General features: G+C 38.1%; 1 pseudogene; it reads left to right on the plus strand.

The window, feature by feature from the left end:
* Positions 1-3,781: 3,781 nt before the first annotated feature.
* On the plus strand, positions 3,782-22,209 carry LOC102515158 (annotated as a pseudogene).
* The last annotated feature ends 578 nt before the right edge of the window (positions 22,210-22,787 follow it).

Raw genomic sequence — 22,787 nt, forward strand, 5'->3', positions numbered from 1 at the left:
GAGAAATTTGCTTTGAACTGCAAACCTTCACGAGGACATAGTGCAGATTATATTTAATTCCAGTTTCTTGGGGGTTAAATAAACTATCAGCACTTTATTGTTTAATTGAAAAATAAGTACATGCTTTTAGAGTGTAATGACAATGACAATGACCTTGGTAATAACAATGTGAAGAAAGAAAGGTCAAAAACTGAAAGTCAAAACTGAAATTGATTCCATTACAACTTCTCAATTACCGTCTCTCAAACAGCACAGATTAACTCTATGTAATGTGAACACAACTTAAGCCTCCTTTGGAAGAGCCCACTTTTACCACATAATTTGGTTCAGCCACACAAAAACATACTGGGTCATAGTGTCAGCATAAAAATATATATTCACAGATGGAGTCTTGAGAGCAGATAGAAAAGGGGACTTTAGAAATCGAGGGGTTAAATGCATAAGATCTTTCTAGCTGAAGCTGCTGACTCACATGGCCCAACTCACAGATGTCATCAGACTATCACACCTGAGGTTCCACAGATAAAGGAATAAAATGTGACTCTTGGGTTTGCAGTTTCATGTAGTAGTTACAAGACTTATGAATCACAAGCCAGGACACACAACAATGATTTATTGCTGCAGTTCAATTATACGTTTAATACAACCCCAGTAAAATGAAAAAAACTTTTAAAGAAACTTTCATTTTTTATAATCTGTAAACTAACTGCAAGCATAACACAACCAACTAACCAATTAATCCTCCTCCCAAAATAAAACTCCAATATAGAAGAAGAATGTCATATTCTGAGTGCTGAAAAATAAACATTAAAATTAAGCTATATTTAGAAGTCTCCTAAGATGTGTCCCAATCTTCCCTGCATTTTAAAATTCAAATACCTATATGTGTACACACACACACATGCATGCACACAAACAGATAGACTCATACATATATTTCAACTTCTATGTACAGCTGCTGACAATTTTTGGGTACTCATAGATGACCTTTTTAAAAAATTGAAAGTTCTCTAGGATAAATTAAAGGATTGCTTTAAAAACTACATAAGCACTTCTCTCAATCATATTTGTAGATCTGTAAAATATGTTCTAAAGACCAAGAGACTTAAAAGTGCAAATAAAATAAAACATATTAAGTGCATTATAAAATTTAGACAATGTAAATATTGACATTAAGTTAAAGTAAGTGTATTTCTTGAAATATGTGGATAAGACATGGAAAAACTCTGGGAATTAGCATTCACTTGGGGCTAGGTCTGGCAATGATTAGATATGTGAGAGCCAATTCAGTGTGATGGGTAAGAGCATGAATCCTGAAGCCAGCCAGCCTGGATTCTTTTCCTTGCTCTGCCAGTTAACAACTATGAGACACTGGATAATCTCTTTATGCCTCAGTTTCCTCATCTCTAAAATGGAGATAATAAGAATATCCACTCAGATGAGGATCAGACAGGATAGTACATGTAAGGCATTTGAGACAGTTTCTGGCATGTGGTAGAAAGTTAAAAATATGTTAGCTAAACTATGAAAGTGATCTTATGCATAGAACTTAGCTCTATGCATCATAATCTTTCCAGATACAAAACAAGAGCTTGAATAAGTTTTTAAAGTCCTTTATACTCTTAAAATCTTGATGACTTTTGCTTTCTATCACTCAAAATACTTAAGTAGAAAACATGTATCCACTCATTTATTCAACACTATTTTTCAAGTCCCTACCACGTTCTAGGCAGGGTACTAGATATTGATAACACAAAGATCAAAGCCTGCTCCTGCCTTCTAAGAGCAGCTCCAGAGAAGCAGCATAGGGTAATCGGTTAGGAGCCCAACATCTTAGATCAGACACTCTAGGACTTAGGACTTTATGATTTTGGGACAATTTCCTTAACTAGTGGTGCTCTAGTTTCCTCTCCTTTGAAACGGGAATGATAATAGTTGTACTCTTATAAGTTTGTTCTGAGGATCAACTGAGTTAATCAGTTAAATCTTGTGGGCAGAAATTGGAACATAGTAAGCACTCAGTAAATGCTAGTATAATCAGGAGAGTCAGAAAGGAAAACAAACACAGTGTGAAAAGTGTGATAAGTGTGATAATGAGGATGAGAAGACGCAGTGGGGAGGGTATGGCTCGGTGGTAGAGTGACTGCTTAGTGTACACAAGGTCCTGTGTTCAATCCTCAGTACATCCATTAGTAAATAAATGAACCTAATTACCCCCAATAAAAGAACAAAAGAAGGAGAAGGAGAAGAAGGAGAAGAAGGAGAAGAAGGAGAAGGAGAAGACACAGTGCATGGGGAGCAAGAACAGTAAATAAAAGAGGACGCAAAACAGTGTAGAGTTCAAGCAAGTTTCCCAGAAAAGTTAATATTTGATCTCATATTAAAGAATTAAGACAAGTTGTTGAAGGAAGTGCGGCACGGTCAAATATTTCAACATGAAATATTTTAAGAGTATAAGAGAATTTCACCAAAAGATAAGCAAGTGACTAAACACTTCACTTCAATACACATTGACTGAGGAGGGGAAATGTACATTGTGGTATTCATGCCATCATATCACTCATTTAACTCTGCCCATGTGATAACTGTCTTCAAATAGCTGGGACACTACCAAGTGGACACCAATTTAACTTACAAATTGCTAGAAGGTGAATTACCAAGAACAAGTTCCAGGAAGGACTTCTATCTAGGAGAACTGTAATACGTAAAACTGCTAAACCCTCTGGAAGCCCTTTCACTACCCCTCCAGATAGTGCCACCATGCTTAGCACTGAAAGCATTCATTCGAGGAGACTGAAAAATCATCAATTCAGGGGTGTTGTAACATGGACTGTGAGAGGTTGGACTGAGTCAGATGTTTTTTGTATGCAGAGAAAAGGTGAACAAAGTGACTTCTAAATCTCCACTCAATTCTAAAGTGCAATTCAATTACTTAAATATCCATTTTACTGAGCATAAAATATGAGTCATGAAAATGAGGATTTCCCTTGCAGTCTTGTTTATGCCTAATGACTTGGTGAAATTATTAACAGACCACCCTTTGCATCTCAAAAGTGTCCACTGTCACTAGAGAATGTTAATTCCTTTTTTTAAGTTTATTAATTCCTTTTTTAAAGTGATATGCCTCTAGGAGTCTGTCAACCAGCTCCATGGAGACTGACAGGCTGGATTCTATGCCTGAAAATAATAATCTCTTTGGTTTTCCTTCTAAATATAGGGTTTGATGTTACTAAATGTTAGTGTCTTCTATTGCTCCTCTCAGCTACAACCCTAAACCTGCAAGGCCTGATGTGTTGCATACATTTTGTGTAGGTAAGAATGAGAAAACATTTGAGAGTAATTTCTAAAATCAAGGCAAATCAAAGGATTTAGGAATTTACCTGAATACTGGTTGTTAAAGGTTATAATGGAGGAATCATACCCGAATTCAATCCCTTGCCCTGGAGCCCCACCATTGTCGCCGTATGTTAGGGCTTCATTTCCTCTGATGGATTATAAATACAATGTTGAAATGCTAATTCTCATCTACGTCCTAGTCAACAATCATGGTGTGACTGAAGATTTAGAAAAGGGACTTGTCAAATGTGCAGATGACCTAAAGTTATGATTAAAATATAATTTGTTGGATAACAGGTTAAAGATTCTTAAAGTTCTAAATAGGCTAAAACAAAAAGCCCACTCAGAAAAATACAATTTAATGCAGATAAATTAAAAGTCTTACTTTTAGCTTAAAATGAAACCAAAAGGATATATGAGAAAAGACAGGTGTAAAATTGTTCACATGAAGAACCCCCCGGAGCGCGGGCACGGAAGACGGACGGCAGGCGGCTGGAAGGCGGCTCCGCCCAGTGGGGTGGGGGTGGGGGTCGGGGTCAGGGGCAGCGCGGCCGCGGTGGGCGCCGCCCTAGTGTTGGGTTCCTCTTGGCGGGCTCCTCCGCTCCTGGGGCTCGGGGTGCGCGGCGGCGGTGCTGGGAGGCGGGGCGCCGCTAAGGGGAGACGCCCTTCGGCGCTGGCGGACCCGTGGGGCTGCCTGGCGCGCGGGCGCTCTGGGACTTTTAGTTCTGGAGGTGGAGCGAGCTGTGCCGTACGCGGGGCCTCCGGCTCAGGCCGAAGCATTTACGGCTCTGCCCTGGCTGCATAGGACCATTTTCTCCCAGAGTCTCACCCTGTTCCTGGCAGCTGGCAACAATTACGGGCAGATAGCCGTCTTTAGCTTGTCTGCTGCTTTGAGCTCCGAGGCCAGAGAGGAAAGTAAGAAGCCCGTGGGGACCTTCCAAGCCCATGTTGGGCCTGTCTACAGCATGGTCTGCCCTGATCGACATCTGCTCGGTGCTGGGGATGGGGAGGCGAAGGCCTGGCTTTGGGCAGGGATCCTCAAGAAGGGCTGTAAGGAGCTGTTGCTCCTTATGTCAGCGCCCACACAGGACCAGCCTGGAAGTACCTGAGGTCAGTGCTTTGCTTCTCCTCCCCAAGGAGAAATCCCTCTTCCTGGCTGGGGGAGACTGTCAGCTGCATTTGATGGACCTTGAGATGGGGACCTTCAGGCGACTCCATCCACACGGACTACATCCACTGCCTGGCACTGCGGGAGCGGAGCCCCGAGGTGCTGTCAGGTGACGAGGATGGGGCTTGTGCGGCTTTGGGACCTCCGCCAGGCCAAGGAGGTCCAGACTACCGAGGTCTACAAGCACGAGGAGTGCTCGAGGCCCCACAGTGGGCGCTGGATCGGATGTTTGGCAACTGACTCAGACTGGATGGTCGGTGTAGGTGGCCCAGCGCTCACCCTCTGGCACCTCGGATCCTCCACACCCACCACCATCTTCCCTATGATGGCACCACAGAAGCACGTCACCTTCTACCAGGACCTGATTCTATCAGCGGCCAGGGTCACTACGTCAGCCAGTGGCAGCTAAGTGAGGAGCTCAAGGCCCAGGTGCCTGGCTCCTCCCCAGGCTGCTAAGACTCAGCCTCAGCCAGCAAGCATCAGCCCTGAGTGCAAGGTCCTGACAGCCTCAGGCAACAGCTGCAGGGTGGATGTCTTCACCAACGTAGGCTACCAAGCTTTCTCCCTGTCCTTCTGACCTCCAGCGACACCCCCACCTCCATCTCTGGTTTGGAGCATTTTTTCTTCTTTTTTTTATACAAATAAAATTTCGGGCTTTTCAAAGAAAGGAAGAAAAGAACCTAGGGAATTATTTGGGATAGTATGATCCAATGGTGTGATAAAGACACTAAGAATGGGTAATATTTATGTTGAAAGAAAAGTAAAATGTCCAGACCAATAAGTGAAACAGTCACATGGTGTTTTACATTGTTAGGACCATGGGTGGTACTGTGTTCAGCTCTATAATTTAAGGTAAAATAGATCGAAGTCTATTAAGAACAAATAAAGAAGCAAGGAATGCATAGCTGGGCAAACAGAGATGTTAGGGAGGTAAAATAACAGCACAACAGTAACGATACTATTCTGATTGCACCACTGACAAAGCAGTGCTTTCTGTGTTGCTGGAGACACTTTAAGTAAGTTGTCTGCTCTAACTCCTGCAAAAACCCTAGGAAATAATACTACTGGTTCCTTTTTTCAGATGAGGACTCTGGTGCTCAGGAAAGTAAGTTGTCTAGGATTACTTCCATACTAAGTAATTGAAGGCATTTGTGTAGAAGAGAGAAAGACATCCTTTCCAAAGGGAAAGGAATAGAAGCTACAACCTGGATGCAAAAGAAAAAGTCCTAGTATTCATAACTGCATTAGGATGAAACTGTCTGCCCGCCTACCAGCAGGTTCTCCTTTGCTGCATGTAATCATGCTGAGGCGAACTGAAAGGAATAGAATTTACAGAAAAAAATGTTCCTGTGCTGATTGGGAGGTGGGGTTAGGTAACCTTCAGGTTTCCCTCCAACGTTAAAGTCCATGCTTCTAATTTTGAGAAATGGGGTACATTTTTTACCTTGGTATTATACACTACTTAGATCAGATCAAATTAAATCAAATTGAAAAAGTCATTCAAGCAGTTGTGCTGAACTGACAGGTCTCTTTAATCAAAACAGCTGTTCCAGTTAATCTGTGTAGATGTATCCATTAATCTATTTCTGTAAATGTCACATTTCACTTGGGTTTTCTATTTGTAAAAGCAATTTTATGAATATTATCTATACATCATATTAGTAGCAAGAATATTAGCAAAGACTTTGCCCACAGGTTTATGGAGTATAGTTAGTTCACAGTCTCTCCCTGCCCCACTAGACACACACAGGAGCTGGTGCTGCTGAGCGGGACGAGCCTCCGACAAGCTCATTCATAACTAAGAGAGAATCTCAGCCACTTTGGCAATAGAAAATAAGAATTCTAAACCATTTCTGGAACCTGTATCCTCCCTGAAATACAAATTCCTCAAATCTTACATGAGGCCCGTGTTAAGTAGAAGGAAACCTTTCAACTGAATTGGCCCCACATGGGTTTTGTATGTCTAACCAGTTTCTTTCCCCTCCCCTCACCCCATTTTTGTCAGTTTTCAGTCAAATTCAGGTGATTAAAAAAAAAAAAAAAACAATAACCTTGGGTTGTGCTCATGAAGCTACAATAGAGAAACTGGAAGAACCCAGAGCAAATACTTGTTACTTGGGGAAGTAAAACCGCAAAACGCTAGGGTTTCCCTGACAAAAACAAAAAGATAGGCATAAAATATAGACAAGGTGGGCTCATTCATTTCGTTCTTTTCTTTTCTTTTTTTTATTTAGTTCTTTACTTTGTTTTTTCCTTTTTTTGTAAATGTGTGTGTCTATAGCATGTCAGTAGCTGAACAGTTCAAATCCTGACCAAGTCCATCCTTTATTTTGTACTCTCACTGTGTTTGTCTCTTCTGTATCTCTACTTTATTGTGTTACCTTAGAATTATTTGTGTGTCCATTGCTTAATATCCGTTTCCTCACTAGACTGTCTGCCCTATGAGGGTAGGTATAATGTCTGTTTTCGCTCACCCTTATACCTAGAGTTTCAGCACAATGCTGACATGCATGGTGCCAGTCAATAAGTACTCAGTGAATGAATAAATTAATGAATGTAACCTTGGAGAGCAAATTTTGATTAACCACAGGCTTTATAAATCATTTACACAGGAAAGCTCCAGGACAGACTTTATTTTATCCAAAGAATATCTTTGCAGAAAAGTTTAAGGAAAAACCATTCTCACACTGTTGGAGAACACTACCATTAACTGTGTCATCTCTGAAAAATAAAAAGGACAATAAACAGCCCACAAACCAGCCTGAAATTGGCCAAAGTCTAAATGTTTTTTCATTCCTAATTTATGTGATTTTATCACTACAATTTTTTTTTTTTTTTGGAAAGCCAAGCCAGATTTCTGGCTTTTCAAATTATACTTCCCAAGTTCCTCTCTAACACACAACAGGTATGTCTTGAGTCACCATGCAATGAGATCTGACATCAGGCAATATAGATAACACTGTACCACATCTTAAGTATACCTTCCATGAGGCATACAAAAGAATAGCATGATGCAGATTTTGCTGGCTTACTTAAGTGGTGCCTTTAAGCACTTCCTGTAAGCTGAAATGAGCAGGGAATCTTTCACCACTGATCTGTGTGCAATCTATGTGATGTTCATTACAACTGTTATGGAATAGACAAGTCAAAGCCATACCCATATTCACAAACTAGAATAGTTTACAGATCTGATTTGATATAATGAAAATTAGAGGATATTTTGTTTTATAGTAAATATTTCAATAAAATGATTAAGCTCTGATTTCTTGTTCTGTTACAACTTGTAGCCCTTGTAATGATAGACAAAGAAATTAATATATTTTGGGAAAAAATTATATCCTAGATTTTCTTACTAAAGGTATAATCCTGTAGCCTCAAGGGCCTGGAAGAATGGCATTCACAGAGGCTATAATGTTTTGGTAGGTATGTGCTATCAGCAAATTTCCTAATTGTATTCACTTGCAATATTGTAGAAGGGTAATAAAACACATCAGATTGCACTTAATGCATCCTTGGTGGCCTGGGAAATTCATTTTTATATGTTCATATAGGACTTTGTTTTTCCAAAGTACAATCTCTTCTGCATATAACTGTCACCTCTCTCATAAACATTAGGATATGTCCCAGGTTTTAATGTCAGGTAGGAAAAGCCTTATCTCTTATTCCAGGAAGCTTTTTAAGAATTCTTCAGATCTGAGATGCTAAGATATATTCTCTTGCAGATCTTTTCTTTTTCAAATAACTCTCTGAAGGCGGAGGCCCTGCCCAGCAGAACTGCTCTCAGATTCTCATTGAGAGAATTATTCACATTACAACAGAATTAGCTGATATGTCTTCTTAAAGTCTAGAGAAATCCATTGCATAACATAATCAAGCGTGTCTATCAAATCCAAGACAGTACACATTTTCACCAGGATTTGTGGGGGTTTTTTGGTTTGTTTATTCATTTTTTTTTAACTAAAGTCCATACTTTGTTTAGATTTCCTTAATGTTAGTTAATGTTCTTTTTTTGGTCCAGGATCCCATCCAGAATGTCATATGACATTTCCTCATCATATCTCCTTAGGCGTCTGTTGCTTTTTTTGATGACCTTTACATTTTTGAAGAGTGCTTGTCAGATATTTTGTACACAATGCCAAAAATGAGATTTTCTGATGTTTCTTCTATCATGCTTAGACTGGGGTTATAGGCTTTGAGGAGGAGACCTCAGAAAACAATGCCATTCTGTGTTACTTTCACAACACCGATAAGCAGACACACTGTCAACATGACTTACCACTGTTGATGCTGATTTTCATCCCCTGGCTGCGGTAGTGCTTGTCAGGTTTCTCCGCTGTAAAGTCCCCTTCTGTTCCCCCTTTCAATACTGTACTCTTTAGAAAGACAATACTTGAGAATTGGAGAGTTACACTCCACCTACTTGAGGGAGAAACATCTATAAAAATTAATTTAAATTCTTCTACACAAGAGATATACTCACTGGGATCTAAAAGTAATTTTAAAAGTCTTCATCTGATTACTAATAAGCTATGTAGTGCTAAGAATGTCACTTAGCTTTGCTGGGTACAGTTTGGAAAGCAAATGTTTAAATTTTTTTTAAATAGTTGTAGTTTTTTAAACATAATGCTATGTGCCAGACTTTGTTATTAGGTGAGTAATAAAATCTAGTCTCATTGTCACCACAGCAACCTTATGAGGAAGGCATTATTATCCTCACTTCATAGATACAGATATTTGAAGCTCAGAGAGGTAAAGTAGCCTTCTCAGTTCACAGTCACAGCCCATCACATGCTGAAAGCTAAATTATATACATGTACATGTACACACACACACACACACACACACACACACACACGGGCATTAATATTATGAAATTACACATTTCCTTATATAACAAAGGCAGAAAGCATGCCAATGATTCTGGTTTGTCTTTTTTAAAGAAGGGAAGACTTGGCTAATTGGAGATTTCTAATTTTGCCCCATTCATTTTCCTTCATAAAGAATCTAAATAGCTTCCCTATCACCACTACCACTGAGAGCTGGTCATCACCTGGTTTGAGGTGTCCAGTTCTCTAGGCATTGTACTCATTTGCGTGCATAAGACTCCTTAATATAAAGTCATGAGAAGTGTAAGAGGAGTGTGTATTTTAAGAGAATGTGAATTTCCCAGTGAACATATTTTATTTCTAGGCATAAATATGTGTTTGTTTATATATCCACATGTTCTGTTTTACAAGACCATTATTCTTGCTCAGCGAACATGAAATTTCCCATGTTTTTACAGAACCAGATCTCCACTTATTTTGCTAAAGCTTGCATGACTACCAGCGCACACATATTCCTAATACTAACCAGGAATCTCCCTGTGCTGAACAAAGTCACAAAATAAATCATAAGGCAGGATCTACTTGATAAATGCTATAGAGTGTTTCACATTTCTTATTACAAAATGCAATGCTTACAAATGTATAATGACTCAATTGAAAATGCAAGGTCAGACTCAGGTTGTTTAAAAGAAAAAAAAATGTCACATGAGACATACAGGTCAGCAAATAACATTTAATATACCTCTCTGAATAGAGAGGGCTCTTGGCAACTAACAGATTCCTCAAGGAAATGATTAATGCCGTTATTTTCAAAATGGAAACATGGAGCTTAATGTTTTTCAATGCACGTCACTTAATTTGCAAAACCAAACAGACTTAAAAGAATCAAGTCATTCCTTTATGTAATACAAATAGTCTTGTGCAGTATGTATCTTGCCTGAAAGTACCAGTGTATATTTTTACATGGTTGGAATCTTCATTGCAATGTTTACTAATCTTGGACTTAATAAGTAATTAAACTGAATTCTCTAATACATTCTGTACTGTATAACCTGTAAGTGTGTGGGATACACCAATGAATGGAAGATAGAATGGGGTTCTTTACCTCCATCTGAATTAAGAAATTTTGAAGTGCTTTAGGACTGTACTTTCCTCCTCTTATTTGAAAAGATGGAAATGGAGTCAATTCTAATCTTATGCAATATTGAGAATTACTCAAAGTCTCCATATACCACAAATACAGAAACATTTTCAGTTATAAGTTTATATTTTTTCAATAATACTTATTATCTGAGTATAGCACCCTTGTAAAGTCCTCAGTTCTGAAATACCAGTGTTATCTTTGATGAAGACCTGTTTTATTTTATTTGCCTAAGTGCCATTATGACTTTCCCCCTCAGAATTGTATATTTACCTGATTCTCCACCTGCTTTCCCCATCCTTTCATCTGTTGACCTTATTACCCTATTACTTTAGGTCAGTGTCAGAGCTGTGAGGGCCACTCTCCCTACAGAGGTGGGAAGCTCCATGAAAAAGACCAGCAGGGCCACTACTCTCCTGCCAGCACTATCCTGTTCCCTGGTCCAGACTTAACTTTTTGCCTCTGAAACAGCTTACTTCTAGGAAAGTGGAACTTACCCCTAAAATTCTATTGGTTCCATGAGCTAATTCCTGATTGGTCCATTTGTAGTGCTTTATTTGAATGGAGATCACTCCTGATTGGTTATTTCTATCACTCCTGATTGGCCTATTTCCCTCACTCCTTATTGGTCCATTTCTCTCACTCCTGATTGGTCCATTTCTACAAAGCTTGTTCCTAATTAGTCAAGTTTTATTATACCTTATTTGCATATGATGTTGCAAAGTGTAAACTGGCAGCCTATAAAAGCCTGTGTAAACCTACAGATGGGGTCCATAGCTTGGAGTGTTAACTCCTCTGGGCCTGCTGGCGTAATAGACCTGAGTTCTCCAGCTCTCTGAGTGCTGCTTGGTCTCTTGCCCAGATCCAGGTTGCTGTCACAACTGAGCTGTAACACTGAGCTGTCACATGTTTTTCTGCAACACTACCATCCCAGCTTCTGATCATTCACCCTTCCATAATGCAACTGCAGAGTGTCCAAAACCATTTTCTTATTATTATTACTATTTTTGATGTCCTTTCAAAATTTGACAGTACCTTTCTATCATCTTGATAGTTACTTTTCCTATCAAATTCCATTGCCCTACTGAGTAGCAGGACCTATATCACATCTACTTATGAATCATCCATCTCTCCATCCATTTATTCAGGAGAGACACAAGGAATTTGCTGCAGAATAGAATGTACAAAGTCAAGGAAGAAGAATAAATCATGATATTGTAAAAGAACGGTTTAGGTAGGGCTAGAACATAGAGAACCACTGGAGAAAATTGCAAAATATGAAACTAGAGAGGTGAGCAAGGCCCAGCTTGGTAAGCTGTGGAGTTTGATCTTCATTCTGAGGGTACTTAGGAGCCCCTGGTGCATTTAACCAGGAGAACTGACATGATTAGGTTTTGACTTTTGGAAAGTTCTGGTTGCCCAATGTAAACACATTGGAATAGATATTAAGATCTTGCAAAGTTATTTCATATATATTATGGTATATGGTCATAACTTCCCTAATATCTCTCTCACATGCCTTCCTGCTCTCTTTGCTACATCAGATCCAAAAGCATTTAATCCTGGTTTTATACTCTGCAAACCTAGGTCACCCATTCACCTTCTGTTTTATAACTTACTTTTCTGTAATTTTTTAAAGTAGACTTTATCCTTTTAGAGCAGTTTCAGATTCACAACAGAACTGAGCAGAAAATACAGAGTTCACACGTAGCCCTCCCCACCCACACATATATACTCCCCTACCTTCAACATGCCTCATCAAGTGTGGCATATTTGGTACAATCGATGAACCAACATGGGCACATCCTTCCTGTAATTCTTAAATAAAACTCTTTAAATGTATTTCTTGTTTTGAATAAAAAGAATAAAATCATCTGAGGATTGTGGACTACTGCAAGCCTAATTTCTGTCTGTAATTCACCAATCAGGGCTTTCAACATCAGCTTATCCACAAAGGTAGAATGAAAGGAAATAAGAAATAAAAATCAGTGTGAAGTAAATGACCACCACACGATAAAAATGAGTTCACAACTGTTAAAGTGGTAAAATGTGGTTACCAAAGGAAAAAAAACTCTGGTCCAAAATATTTCTCCAACGTTTCCTTTATCTACTGATTCCATTACTATTTCTAAAGACCTGTTCACATTTATCTTGCCCTGAGAACACTTATTTTGAAAAGTAATGGAAATTTTAACATGGTCAAGTCCCCATCGTGGCCATTTCATTCCTGCTTATTGGTGTTTGGCCTCAGTCTAGATATACTTATTTTTCTTTAAAAAATAAAGCTGATATTATTTTGATTATAAAAATGTCACACACTTGTATTGTACAATAAAAACAATAGGCATAAAAGAGAAAATGTAAAAAATATTCAATTCCAGCATTAAAACGAACCCTTAGCATTGTGAATGTTTTCGGATGTGCTCCTGTCAGTAGTTTTACACGTATACTTACAAATACACATCCAGCCTCCAGTACTCTCCGCACACAAAGTCAGAGCTGTAATATGTACAACTTTTCTAAAATGAGGACAGCATCTATGTACAGAATTGAGAGGATACAATAAAATAACACCTTTACATTGTCTGTTCTAGGCTTGGTACATATTAAATGCTCAAAGTATTAGCTATTATTTTCTATTGCTATAATTATTCAGGTATATAAGCTTGTTCATTCAACATTTCACAGGGATTTTCTCTTGTCAAAATATGATTTTTACCAGCTACAGGTTGTGGTGTCGCTGAAGACATGGCCTTTCATCATACAATCCTGCATTGGTGTGTCTGCTGGTTCTGCCAGTTACTGCTTGTGGGAGCTTGCATGTGGTTTCCTCATTCAAAGCTATGGATAGCACTGTTCACCTTTCAGATTTTTTTTTAACATTAGAGATCATGTATGCAAGGTCTCATAGTAAATACCAAATAAATAATTCTATCTATTGTTTCCAAGTGTTCCTGTTATGATACCTGCAGTGAACACGGTCATGTATATTACTTTTTCCTTCTTTTCAATTATTTCCCTCAGAATGACTCCCAGAAGTAGGATTACTTCAAAGAATATAAAAAATAGTTATGTTCTCTGTGTTTACTGTTATTCTGTTTTCCATTAGGTTTGAACCAATATATAATGTAACAAGCAAAACCCCTCATACATTTAAGAATGATCCTGTACCTGTTTCATTCAAGTCCAGATCCTCTGCTCATCAGTTAAGAAAGGAAGACTCTGGGATGGATTTTATTGCAGAAATTCCAAACTGCTGCGAATTGAACAGCTGCTGCTGACTCATTTTACATTTGGAAGACCACCAGTCAGCTGAGCTCAAGACAGCTTTCAGAAACATCTGGATTTAAACTTACAGCCTAAACATGACAGGTCAAGTAGTATAGAGTTACAAAATAGCTTCCTGCCTTAATTCCCAAAAATATGAATTCACTGAGATTTTTACAATTTTTAAATGATCAGAAAAATTTCAAACATTTAGAATCACATAAAACGTATGATGTATTATTTTGGTATTTTGGACTTGTGGTTGACTTGGAATTTAGGAAGGCTCAGAGAATTTTTACATACGTTATTTTGCAGGTAGAAAAATCCTTATTAATAAATATTTTACTCAAAGGAGTACTAAGGTCTATGCAATCTTCAAGTTACATTTATTGAATCTTAATTTATGTTAAAGTGAAATATTTATCTAATAAGAACAGAAAAAAGCTTAAATACCAACATGTATGATCTTCATAAGTTCTATCCATATCATGATCCTTACTGGAAGGACAGCTTCTGGAAGGCAGAGCGCATGTCTAATGCAAACTCTCCAGTGATTACCATAGTGGTCGGTTCCATAGTAAGCCCTGCACAAATGTTTAAGTTTCTCTAATGTATGACCCACAAATTTAGTGGCTTGGCATTCAGCTATGCTCATTAGGCTCACAGACCTAAGGATTTCAGACAAGGTCCAGTAGGGATGAGTTATTCCTACTCCATGATGTCTGGGACTTTAACTCCACATCTGGAGGTAACCTACTGAGCCAGGGCTGGAATCATCTGAAGGCTCATTCACACATGTGGCTACAGCTTGGGCTGGAATGACTCAAAAATGTGGACTTGCTAACCAGAGTACCTACATAAGGCCTTTCCATGTGGCTTGACCTCCTCACAACATGGTGGCCTTAAGATAGTTGGACCTCTAACATAGCAGCTAAGAGATCCAAGCAAGAATACTGTAATGAACAAGATGAGAACTGAATTGCCTTTTATGACTCAGACAGTTTCAAAGAGAAGGGAATTCTTTATGGGATGATGCCATGTAAGACATAATACTACTTATGACATACTACTATAAATATACACACATACAATACTATTATAATCATCTTTGGAAAATACGACCAACAATTACCCTCTAGTACTGTTTTCTAACTATTTAACTTACACTCTTTCCACCTGTTACATTAAAAATCGCATTTTTTGCATAGTTTTTTGGTTCTAAATTTAAAAACTATATAAAATGTTTCAAACTACACCTTCCTCAAAGATTCTGAGTGTCCACTGAATGGGCAGGTAGTACTTGTGTACGTTTCTGATAGAAAATCACCTCTTTGCCACTGGTTTCTCAATTATTGCCCAGTAATCAGAGAAAGGCTGAGCATATATTAATCTCATTTTCTACAGGGGATATTTTGTATTTGAACAGAAGAGAAATCCTCAAAATATTTGGTAAGTTATTTGAAACATAAACAATTTTAAAATGTACTTAGAGTTTATTTGAATTTTTTTGTTACCTATGATATCTTTTTTGGTCATGACTTTCAGAATTAGATTCAGTGGAAGACATTTTAAAAAACAAAATAATATATAGGGATATTTTATGGTCAGGATAATTGATTTCCATAGTGACCTTTTCCCCTGAAAATCGTACAAGTTCAATTTGTGAACTCAAACCTTATGAGCTTTAGTCCCTTATGAAACATAATGATCACAAAATAATTTCCTTTCTCTCTGCCATGGAGACTTCTTAGCTCCAATATGTATTCAATTCTCAGTTAAGAGCTTTATTGAGGGCTGAGTGTGGGATTTCCACTTCTATTGTCAACTTTAATCATTTATTTGAACCAGTCTCTTTAGTTGATTAGTTTATCTTGACTGTCAGTAAGAAACAGTGACAGTTTCACCTTCACAAGTGTTTATTAATTTTCTGTTCTTTTTTTTAAAGCATAAACCTGGAATCAATTATTATATTTATATACTTAAGAACTAAAATAAAGTAGGATTAAAAATGCATATGACATATGATCATTTTTCTAGAAATACCATAAACAGGACCCTAATTCATTAGTTTTGAAATATTAAACCATCTCCTCTTTTGACTATATTTGGTCTTTAACTGAAAGAAATACAAACTAGCACTACAAGGTTCTGTTTATAAGCAAAAAATGCAGATAAACTACTTAAAATATTATCTTTATTATATCAGAGTAGCTTCATCTGAGGCAGTTTGTGTAAGCAACTCACTTATTTGGAAACATGCAAAAACAGCAATTAACTGTTTGCCTCTGACATATTTTTTAATTGAAATAAATTTTTTAATCCAATCAGGAATGATTCCAGGGACTAGGTTTCCTAAGAACATAGCTTTCTTACAGCAATTTTTATACATGCATGGCAAGTTATTCTGATCTCCAAAGAAGGTTATTTATTCTGGATATTTTCTACAAAAACTTAGAGGAAAGTATCATTCATTTAAACCTCTTCCCCACCCTACATTAATCAAAATTTATTTTAATTTGTGAAGGAAAAGTGGAAGGGGTATAAGTAATGAAAAGCTTTAGAGTTAATCACTCAGAATGCTTGGGCTCAAATTCTGTATCTGTCTCAAAGTAAATATTTAACATTTTAAAAATTATTTTATTTCACTGGTCCTCAGTTTGCTTCTCTATAAAATAGATATAATAAGACCTACTATATATAAAAATATATTTGCTTATTTGTTTGGGTGTTGATACTGCTTAATCAAGGTAGACTTATTAATACCCTTTTGTTACTAAATACATTTCTTAGTGGAATGTCATTTTCATACTTGCTTTTGGGACAGAACATCTGCCCTCTTTGCAGACAAACTGATTTATTCCATACACAAAGCAATAGCAATTTCCCTGGCAAGAAGTGTAGTTATGTTATATGGATGAGATAAATCGCACCATAGTCATCTGTCCAGATAAAGTACAAACTGTACAACTAAATATGGGAGGTCACTCCCCAACTTATATTAATATGTACTTGCTGTTCTGTCAGCTAACTCCTGAGAGGAGATAAAAGTATCAGACACAATAGATGAAAGATGAAAAACACAGAGAGGATGAAGAAAGAAAATCTTAAAATTAAAAGTTTTAATCCTTAAAACTCTCCTGCAGATTGGGAAGAGTTCCCCTTGTTATTATTCATCATTGGCACTAGGATGCTTCAGACCACTTCACTGACCAAAAAGTTGCCTCCGTATAGTTGGAGCACCAGAGCACGCATTTATTCATGTACATATCACAGCGTGCATTTTCTCATGCACATGTCCTACCAGTATCTTTGGGGAACCTATGTCGACATGCCCCCCACTGCTGATCCTTAGTGCTCCTTGGGAACTCGGGTCAAGCAAGCCAAATTTGTTTTCTTTTGTTTCTTAACGTGTTTTAATCTGTCCTACTATGCAAAGGTGGATGATGAAAAGGCATGCCCGAATTCTGTTTTCTCCCCTCCCCATTCTTTCATCACTCCTCTTTTGGACTCCATGCAGAAGAATGGACAGAGGGAAGTCAGGGTAAGCTGGAGCCTTCCCACCTCATGCAATTGATGTTTATCAGCCATGGCTTCAAAGCCCAGGCATCTGAGTGGTCAGGCCTCTGAGATCAGGGAAAAGAGAGGAAGAGCCATCACAACTGCTTACAGGTAGCAGTGTTTTGGCCTTGAACCAAAATACCAGAAATATTTTAATTAATAGGGACAATGATAGATAAAATAGGAAGTGGGATAAGGGGTTACTGCCTGAGAAAACAAGGCTTGTCTCATTTTTACACCTCTCTGAATGACCCACAAAAGAAAGTGCATCATATTATTTTAAGTTCCAGATGTCCTTTTGCTTTTCCAAGAAGGATTGCCCACAGATAAATCAAAGAGGGAGGTCGTTAAATTGAATGGAAGTTATTTAGAATAGGCAACCTTCACCCCGTGTAAAGTTACCCTTTCTTGTGTTGTAAAAGTTTTAAAATAATAGTAGATTCAATTAAGCTCTGTAACTTCAAGAGATGGTGCTTCTAAGGAGACAGGCAGGAAGGACTGCAGACGTGGGATTCCTTGGTCTGTTACCAGGCCTGTGGGAGGGCGGAGAGAATTGGGCTATTGTGCTTCGATCAGCAGCACAGCCTACATGTCACAGTCAACTTAACCATGAAGCTTTAGAGCTAGGATGGGGACAAATGGTGGTCTGAAACAGAACTTCAGAAAGGGGTAACTCATTTAGTGTGAAAGAATTAAGGGTTGAGACACAAAGACTACCACAGGAAAAAAAAATTAAGTAGACAAGGTTTGAAGACTGACAAGAGGAGCCATCATAAAAGTTGCTGTAGCGAAGTTCATAGTTGGTTAAGAGCACAAGTCAGAGAGTCAGAGTGCTTGGGGTTGCATACAGGTCCTGCCACTTAGTCACTGGGTAATGCTGGGCAACTTCCTTCCCCTCTCTGTGCCTCAGCTTCCTCACCTGCCATGTTGGAAAACTATCATTGTCTCTGGAAAATATTCTATGAATTAATGCATATAGGGTTCTTCCAAAGGGCCTGACAGTTGGTAAAAGTGCTCAACATTTAACCATTACTATAACCCAGAACTGCCTGCAAGGAATAATTAATATTTACTTAGCATTTACTATGTAATAGGACTTATGCAAAGTAATTTATGTGACTTATGCTTACTCCTAACAATCTTCCCATTTTGTAGGTACTATCATTACCTCAGTTTTACTAGTAATGAAAATGAAGCATTGAGAAGTTATGAAATTTGCCCAAGGTCACACAGCAAGGAAATGGTGCTGTCAAGATTCAAACCCAGGCAGTCTGGCTCTAGGTACAACACGCTTCATCACTGTGTGGTACTGTGTTCATACTCAGTACAGGAACGAGTAGACACAAACAATGCATCTGTTTTCATGTATGTCTATTTCAGTGGGTTTAGGCTTCTCAACAACATGGGCTACCGTACCTAGCAGACCCCCTTGTACACTACACATATCTGATTAGACAACTGGCCAAGTGACCTCCTGTCCTTTGTTATTTGCAGGTGCTCAGCTCCATGACTTGTGTCTGTATCCTGAAATCCTGTGACAGGACTCACTGCCATCTCCCACAAAGCAGTCTTTCTGACACTGCTATAGTCTCATGGCCCCTCACTGTGCCCCCCAGCCACCAATAAAGGGACAGTCACTGGTCTCCTGTTCATTCACCCTCCCTCTTGTCCTTCCTGTCTCTAACACTTCTGCTCCATGGCCAGTATAAGGAGGAGCACAGAGGACTTTACTGAAGACAAGACCAGAGGAGGGAGAGGAATGAAAACATCCAGGCCTGGAACCAGCTCCTCTGAGTTCCTTGTCTTTCCAGCTCTGAGGACTGTGTTACCACCTCTCTTTTCTAGTTTTCAAGCCTCAGAAGTCTCCAAAGTGCAAATTGGGCAAACTGGTTTGAAAAAAAGCAGGCCACTGACAAGCCAGGAAAAAATATTAGAACTTGCATTTCTAATACAATAAGCAAGTTAACAATAAGTTCATAAAAGTCCTGACTTTAGAGACTTCACCTCATCAGTCTATCAAATGGCTGTGCATTATTCATCTCCTAAAGACAGACAGAAAGCTCCACAGAATGAATGGAATTGAAGACACTGCCTTCTTATGATTAGTCTCCATCAGCACATTGTGCTGTGTTGCAGCTTAGGTGTGTTTGGGAAAGTGGATTGATTCAAGGATGACTGTATCTAGTCTTCACTGAACTAACCTTCACATTCAGGATAGTCTCTTTAAAAATACTAAGTAACCAGCACATATGGACAAGAAAATGGCAATTCTGGTAAGTGTCATATACTAGAAATAAAAGACAAAGATTAACTGAGTCAATCTAACAACAGTCTTTGAAATTTTTGAAAATATCAAAATGCCTCCTTAAAATTCATATTTCCTTTCACTATCCTTAACAATGAATTCTGTTCTAAGTGAATATTGTACTGTATTGTAGCTTGAGATATTAAGAAATCAATGTAATTTATGTTCCTAAATTTAAAACAGAGAAGTGTACACTATTATGAAATTGGATAATTTGGAAAATAGGTACGTTACACAGTTTGTCACTAATTATCCATAAATTGTCTATTATCTTAACATATTTGGGTCATGTTAAATATAAGTGGGCTGCAACACTTTTGAGTCTAGAGCAACCTGCATTATTTTTCTGTAATTTACACATTAATATTCTTAAGGTGTTTTGTATATGACAATTTGGACATGCTTACAATCAGCTTGCTAAAAAATATTAAAACTATCAAGTGTTATGATTTTCCCTGTCTGCCAGTAGATTGGTATTGGCAACTTTACCTATCTAATAATTGATTATTTGCAGGTTTCACTGCAGCCATCTTGAAATTGTGTTCCTTTGAACACATAGGGCCCCTTGAAGGATGCCTCTGGGGAAAGGGCTGAAGAAGAGGGTCATGGCTGGGCCTCACTCCAGTTCTCCTCTAGTCCCTCAATTTGCATCTCGATTACATATTAAGCTTCTACCTAATATGCTTGGAAATAGGTTTCCACTGCTAAGAAATATTTAAAATTCATCAATTCATTTGTTAAAAAATATTAAGCCTTCACTTTATTATTAACATTTTAAAGTTATTAAATATTCAATTTATTCAATAAATTATTCCTTGTTACTATAAATATTAAAACTATTGTTTATTACAGCTCTGTTCTTGATATTTAAAGACTGCATAAAAGTGGAAAATAAAGAAAAGACTGGTGATATTAGTAATAAGGATACAGTCCTTACCTCTTATGTCTGTCAATTGAGATAAGATAGATGTCAGGTCTGCTGCATGCAGCAAATCTTTAGCTGCAATTAATATCCATTGGATTTTAATCTAGTTAACTGTATATTAATAGCTAAGACAAAAAAACAGTGTTGAAATGTTTTTTAAAATCTTGGAACTTTCTTTAAAGGTTTAGAAATTAAATGTAATTTGGGATTTTAAAATATTTATTTGTTCTCTGGGAATGGTAACCCTCCAATAATCTTTAGGGTCTAGTTTTATAATTCAACTCATTCAGCTTTCATAAAATAGAGACTATAAAGTGTACACCTTTTTAATGAGTTAAACCACACATAAAACAAAACTTTAAAATACACCACCTTCCAAAATTATCATCAGCTGTTCCACAGAAATGTATAGTAAGTTTACCTATTTGATGCCAGTGAGTTTGATGACTTTCATGTAAACATTACTTACAACTCAGGATAATCACATTTCATTTGCATTTTATTAATATTTCAGCTACTGATTTACTTTAGACAGTTTGATGCTTGTGCTCATTTTCATGAACGTCAATACATGCCAATGTCGACCTGCGGTAAGTGACCGGTACAGTCACACAGCATATGTAAAAAAGCAACATTCATTACAAACATTTTACTCTCCAATACTTACTGCCAAAAGAAAACAGCTGCACATGCCCAAACACATTATAGATGAAATGATTAGCTACCAGTTGGGATGTATCTGACTTTACATGTTTTTCATCACTTTCTCAGTTAAATATTAACTTTTCTTTTGTTTGCAGGAAGAAATCAGATCATTTGGATAGGCAATAAATACCAGACAAACCTGAAAACCTCTTACTTCTAGTGTTTCTATGTAAGAGTTAGAGAAAAATGTTCAGGTACAGAGCCTCCAAATTTAAAGAAAAGACTACCCATGCATGGAGTGCTTCATTCTTTAGAAACCTCTTTGATAAAGGAGGGGGCACACCTTTTTACATTTTGTAAAGAGATTTAAACACTAAGAGGCCCTCCCTCCCTCAGACCATGGGGCTTGAACCAAAGGGGAGGTGGAGCTTCCCAACTACACAGCAAATGATAATCTTGTATTGGAACAAATGCAAGGATGACTCAGAATGTAATTAGAGTTGTGCGTGTAAGCAAATGACACAATACGGCTTGTGGTATTAAAAAAAGAAAAGAAGATAAGGCCCAGGAGAAGTCTGCTCATGTTTAGAGACAAGGCCACGCAGAAGAAAACAAAAGCCCCTTAATTAGCAAATCACAGCAGAAGGGCTGACAAACCTCTGTGCTTCGTAGCGGAGCCTCCCACTTGTAGCTCCTCCCCTCTCACCACCTACACAAGTGGAACACTTGTAGTGTTTATATCTAAAACAAACTACAAAAGGAGGAAAGGTTTCTAAATAGACTGCATATAAAAGGCTGAGCCTCAAGTTCCGTTTCTATGAAAACAGAATGCCTGCGATGCTTTGCCAGCATTCCTGCTAATGCCACAACCAGCACGGCGAGACAGGCGTGGACGGCCGATGAGCCCGGCACCCAGACTTGCTTATCCAGAGGCTGACGACTTGTGTTCTTATTCAGGTGCTTTTTCTTTTTTAAGATATATCTGGTTTGGAATATTTTTCTGTTCACATGAAGATGGGCAGGGAATTGAAAAAAAAAGACATGAAATTTCCCTGCCTGTACTGCAAAATGTCACCTCACAGCATGTCCCAGTACCAAGCCAAGAGATGGCTTAGGCAGGCTCTCTGCCAGCTGGCATGGGCCTGAGATTACTTGGCTTCCTGGAGGGCCATCTTTTCCCCACACAACAAACCTCACAATTTACCCTGCAATGGCCCCAATGTTAATGCTATATTCCTTTTGTGTTGTAGAACAGGGGTCAGCAAACTTCTTCTGTAAAAGGCTGGGTATCCAATTTTAAGCTCTGCAGGCCACTTGGTCTCTACTGTAACTCCTCAACTATGCCTTTGTAGGAAGAAAACAGCCATAGGTAATACATAAGCAAATGGTTTGGCTCTGTTCCAATAAAACATTATTTACAAATGGATAGACAATATATTAAGGAATGCACGTGGTTGAATGCCAATAAAACTTTATTTACAAACATGGGTGGTGGGCAGAATTTAGCCCAAGAGCCATAATTTTCTGATCCTTGAAATAACATATAGAAACTCAGGATTAATTAAAATTTCTTCCGTTACATAGTAGTGTAATGTATAGAACATAATTAAGCCTCA

This window comes from Camelus ferus, chromosome 36, assembly GCF_009834535.1.
Source record: "Camelus ferus isolate YT-003-E chromosome 36, BCGSAC_Cfer_1.0, whole genome shotgun sequence".
NCBI classification, from domain to species: Eukaryota; Metazoa; Chordata; class Mammalia; order Artiodactyla; family Camelidae; genus Camelus; species Camelus ferus.